Source organism: Tamandua tetradactyla, chromosome 15 (genome assembly GCF_023851605.1).
Source record: "Tamandua tetradactyla isolate mTamTet1 chromosome 15, mTamTet1.pri, whole genome shotgun sequence".
Lineage (NCBI taxonomy): Eukaryota > Metazoa > Chordata > Mammalia > Pilosa > Myrmecophagidae > Tamandua > Tamandua tetradactyla.
Window position 1 is genome coordinate 74,321,080 of NC_135341.1, and position 6,000 is coordinate 74,327,079.

Here is a 6,000-nt window from a genome sequence, read left to right on the forward strand (position 1 = left end):
ACTTTGTCAAACCCTGGCCTAGATGTTGCTCTGGAGATACTTTGTAGGTGGGATGAGCATCTACAATCAGCTGGCCTTAAGTAAAGAAGATTACCCTACTTAATGTGGGCAGGCCTCAACCAATCAATAAGAGACCTTAAATGCAAATAACTAAGGGGTCCAGGAAGAACAAAGAACTCACAGATAGACCCTCTACTCCTTCCTGTGTTTATAGCCTGCAGAATTCAAACTCCAGATTTTAATGTTACTCTTAGCAGAATCTCCAACCTCCAATCTGCCTGTGAAATTTGGACTGACCAGCCCCCACACTCAGTGAGCCAATTTCTTATGATAAATTTCTTATAAATATATAGGTAGATGATAGAGTGATAGGTACATGCATACATACATTCATAGATACACACATATACATGGAGTTGGTTCTGTTTGCTATTTAACAGTCAACTTCTTTTCTTGCTTCCATGGCTTTCCCCCCATCCCCTCCCTTATTAAGGATTTGAAGCTGGAGATTGATTCACCTTCCCCTGTCCCTCACCTAGCACCCAGCCTTACTGGGTCTAAATAGCTCCACATCTAATTCCTTCCTGCCTCAATCTTTCTTTCCCTCTTTCTCTCTCACTCTCTGTCAGAGAAATTGACTCTGCCCTAATTCCAGTGAGCTCAGAATACAAAAGGACCCTGTAGGAATCAGGAACCACCCACCTGCCTAAATGGCAAATACCTTTTCCCTCTGTGTATCTTTGTCATAAAGGAATGGCAAGAGATCAATGTAACAGCAACTCCCCACTGACTAATCTCTTCTTTCATGGAACTTCAAGGTTTCTAGTTTCCTAAAATTCTGAACACTATTTTGTCATTTTTTTCCCTTGATTTAACTCCTTAAGTATTTTCCCCAATTCAAAAGCAATTAAAAAGCAATTCACTTTTATAAGTTCTATGTGTGTTTAAAAGTTTGGGTGGCAAAAAGTAATACCTTGGCTTCTTTTCTCTTATATGCCCATGTTTTACCAACTCAGGCTTTGCAAGCACTGCTATCTGTTTCTACAGCACTTTCATAAATTCAGTTCATCCAAATTCCTTACTTTCCCCTTTCTTTATTGTGACATTATCCTTACTTTATTATGTGACATTATGCTCTTTCTTTATTGTGACATTATCCTGCTATGATTGATGGGTGCATGGTACAATATGCTAGCATATTAAAAAAAATTATATTTGGACTGCCCAACTTACTTGTGATTTAAAAAAAAAAAACTCTTTAGGATACCTACTAAGGCAATTCTGATTCTCTGTTAAGACCAGCCTCAGTTGCTATTGCTTTCTTGAGCTATTTTTTTTTATGAGTTATCAGGCTCAAGAATGGAACACATTTTATGTTTCTGCAGAGTTGTTTTTCATCACAAACTAATAAACACTAGACAACGCTCTCTGTGGAGTCTACTACAAAATCAGATCTCCGCTCTATCACTATTTGGAAAATTAAAACAGAGAACGGTTGAGAAATCAGGTACAGCCACTGATATATGGCAACATCTACGATAAAGTTGTCATGTGGGATTAGTGACAGAGTCTGTCTCTCTAGAACTGAGAAGACCAAGGGACACTGAGACAGAAAGGTGCCTAATATATTGACGGCCTTTATGGGGGCTATCACTCTGATCTATCTCCATTGCATTTCATTAAAAACAAAATTTAAATTTTACCAAGACTGATTTAAATTGAAAATTAGCATTAGGTTTTTCTCTTCTTTGGACATTTGTTAGGTCTTTTTTGTTGTTGTTCATGTATATAGAAGCTGTCTTCAGGAAAAATAGAATTCAGCCCCAGGTAAAATAGTTTTGAGTTTGTATAACCTATCTACCCAATTCCAAAATTTGGAATCTCCAAGTGGTTTATGACAGTATGATAATAAGACTGTGTTCTAGTTTGCTAGCTGCTGAAATGCAATAAACCAGAAGCAGAATGGCTTTTAAAAGGGGGACTTTATTAAGTTGCAAGTTTACAGTTCTAAGGACATGAAAATATCTCAATTTAAGCAAGTCTATAAAAATGTCCAAATTAAGGCATCTAGGGGATACCTTGATTCAAGAAGGCCGATGACCTTCACAAAGCTTCTCTCTCAACTGAAAAGGCAGAGTGGACATGGAGATGTCTGCTTTCTCTCCAGGCTTCTTGTTTCAGGATGCTCGCCCGGGGGCATTTTCCTTCTTCATCACCAAAGGTCTCAGGCTGTGTGGGCTCTCATGGTTCTCGTGGCGCTCCCTCTCTCTCTAAAGTGCTTCCTCTTTTAAAGAATTCCAGTAAAGTAATCAGGACCCATCTGGAATGGGTGGAGTCATATATCCATCTAATAGGTTAATACCCACAATTGGGCGAGTCACGTCTCTGTGGAGATAATCTAATCAGGTTTCCAACCTATAGTACTGAATAGGGATAAGAAGAAGTGGCTGCTTCCACAAGATGGATCAGGATAAAAACATGGCTTTTCTAGAATACACAATCCTTTCAAACTGGAACATTCTGCCCTCTGGACCCTAAAAAAGATATGTTTTGCCATATACAAAATACGGTCATTCCATCACAATATCAGAAAGCCTTAAAGCTTTTCAGTAACAATGCAGATGCAATACAAAGTAAAAAACAATACAAAATCTCATCTAAGTCAGATGACAATAACTCAGAATGAGTTATTTGCTGCCAGCATACAAAGGAGGAACAGTCATGGGGTACATATACCCATTTCCATAGGGAGAAATTGGAAGGAACACAGGGGTTACCAGACCCAAGCAGTTTCGAAAACCTGCAGGGCAAACTTCATTAGATTTCTAAGTCTGAAGGTCATTTATCTTTGTGGCTTTAGAAAGCAGCAGTCCCACCCTTTCCAAGGGCCTACACAGCAGCCTGCCTCTCTCTGAATGCAATCTTAGGGGACAAAAAATTGGGGAGCCCACCTTTTTCTTGGCTCCACCCTCTCCAGGCTCTCTGCCATCTCCAGGGCACAAGCTCAACCCCTCCATGTGGTGGCAGCCAGGCTTTCCCCCACTCACAAGGAAGGGGCTCCGCCTTCTCCAAGGCTTGAGGCAGCACCACTCTTCCACTGCAACAAGGTGAAAGACCCATCCTCTGCCTTCGGGGCAAACTCATCCTGTCCATGTGCTTGGATGAGTCTGCTCTTTTGGCCCAAGGCTTCTTGACTTCAGACCCCAGCCTCCATGATTCTGCCTCTGAAGTTGTTTTTCCTCCAATGTGTCCCATTTCAGTCCCTCTCAGTCCAGATTGAGATCCCACAACACTCTTGTTGGCTTTCTATGTAGTAGGCTTGGATCATACACACCAGACATGAGGAGTTTCCACAAATCCTTCATGGATAACTCCATCTCCAATCCTGGCTTTCCCTGAAATGGCTGACTGGTGCCACATTTGGTTAAATCCTCACATGGAACACTCTTCTCTGGGGTCTCTCTTCCTGGAAGCTCAAAATTTTCCAGACCCTCAGTTTCTGCTTTCTTTGTACCCAAGAGTTCAGTTCTTCGCTTAAAGAGAACTGTAAGAGTCCACATTTTTACCAACAGTCTCTTCACAGCACTCTAGGCCTTTTCTATCAAGAGCCTCACAACTCCTCCAAAACCTTCCCCTTATCCATTAGAAAGCCTTTCTAACATGTATGGTATTTGCAAATCACGGTAGCACCCCACTTCTCCGGTACCAAAATCTGTTCTATTTTGCTAACTGCCAGAATGAGATACACTAGAAACAGAAAGGTTTTTAAAAGGGGGAATTTATTAAGTTGCAAGTTTACAGTTCTAAGGCCATGAAAATATCCCAATTTAAGAAAATCTATAAAAATTTCCAAATTAAGGCATCTAGGGGATACCTTGATTCAAGAAGGCCAATGACCTTCAGGGTTTCTTTCGCAACTGAAAAGGCACATAGCAAACATGAAAATGTTTGCTAGCTTTCTCTCCAGGATTCTTCTTCCATGGAACCCCCCAGGGGTGTTTTCCTTCTTTATCTCCAAAGGTCTCAGCCTATGTGGGCTCTCATGGTTCTCGTGGCTTTCCCTCTCTCTCCAAATGCTTCCTCTTTTAAAGTATTCCAGTAAAGTAATCAAGACCCACCTGGAATGGGTGGAGTCACATTTCCATCTAATAAAAAAAAGTTACTTTGGGCAGGTCACATTTCTGTGGAGACAATCTAATCAAGTCTCCACACAGCAGTACTAAATAAGGATTAGAAGAAATGGCTGCTTCCACAAGATAGATCAGGATTAAAGCATGGCTTTTCTAGGGTACATAATCCTTTCAAACCAGCCCACAGACTGGCTATTGCAAATCCAGTAACTATTGTAAATGATGTTCCAAAAGAAGGCGGTCCATTTGTATACCTCTTTAAGGGAGTTTATTGAAAAACCGAAAATGCTTGATCATAAAGAACAGAATGCATGAACTTGAGAGCAGAATCAAAGGGGTCTCCAGATGTTACAACTTGAGACCATTGAGACTCATGTGACAAGACGATTCCATGTGGCAACAGAGGCAATTGGGGAAAGGGGGTCCCTGGGGCTGCAGGTAGACAATGTGGCATGACTCTGAGCTCTGCTCTGCCTCTCAGCAGCCACGCGACTGGTGTGGACACATTTTGACTTGAGCCCCAATGAGTCATGCCCTTGTATCATGCCCCTCTCATTGAGTGTGAATGGAACCTGATTTTCTTTAACCATTAGAATATGGCAAATGGTGCATCCTGTTGATACCTGATTGCAGACCTCTGAGACTCTACCTAAGGCCCCAACTTTCTACCCATGGAAACTGTGAGAAAATAAATGTGTGTTGTGCTAAGCTGCTAAAGTTATGGTAATTAGCTATACAGCTATAGAAAATTAATATGGTAACCTAGAACAAGTGTTTTTTTTCTTCTTCTAAGTCCCATTTCCTCATCTGTAAAATGGAGATAATAAACGAATTCGTAGGAAGTTTAATCCTAAAATGAAATAATGACTCTTGCTAAAATAGTATAAAATGGTAGTTGTTTTATTGTATTATTAAATATTTTCATTTTCTGAGTGCAAGTTTCTACTAGACACACCATATGGCTGCCCAGGTGTTAGAGGAAGTAGCCCTGCTGCTGGGGACAAAATAGAGGTGGGGCTAAGGGCATGGTGACCAACACATCGGGCAGCCAAGGTCCAGCACTGAAGATCAAGAGAAAGGCGTTGGATCCTAATGAGCAGGTGGGACACTGAGGCAGAATTCCAAATGTGTGAGCTTGAAGAAACTGGTAGGCAGGCAGTGACATTTATGGTAGTGTAATGGAGCACTAATAAATATAATTATAGTTATCAAATCATTATCTAAATGCTTTCTAACTGTCTGATAGTTGTAATGCAGCCAGAAGCAAATATCTGTAACTGTTGTAACTCACTCCTGGGTAACGCTGATGCATTATTTCTTTAATGTTGATGTAGTATTTTGAAACGATATCATCTTTACCCTGTAACTAGACAGCAACAAGACAACTCGTGACTGGCCCCACTTGAATCCCCTCATCTTGTTTTGCAACCTTGAAGTCTGAGGCTCTGTACATCACCCCCTTAATAATTGTTAATGAAGTAACACGAGCCAGCCCAGAGTTGGCCACCTTGCTCATTATCTTAAGCCTGCCTGCTTTTGCTTGAATGCTATGAAACACTGAAAGTTTCTCCAGTTCAGGGAGACAGATTTATGGCCCACAGACCTTTGGATCTCCTTGCTTTTACACCAAAACTGTCTGCTGTTCTGGTTTTCAGTTACTGGATTGAGACTATGGATTAGAGTCCTACCTGAGCCCACCCTGATCTCAACCAGGTGATACTGTGTACAGGTTCAAAGGCATATGAGAGTCAGCAACTGAAGAGCTCACACTGGTGGCTAAGGGTTCAAGTCCCACTCTGGTTTCCTTTCTTTTATCAGTTTGAAGTTTAGAAAATCCTTTTTTAAGGTGCCAAAAATGTAAATTAGGACC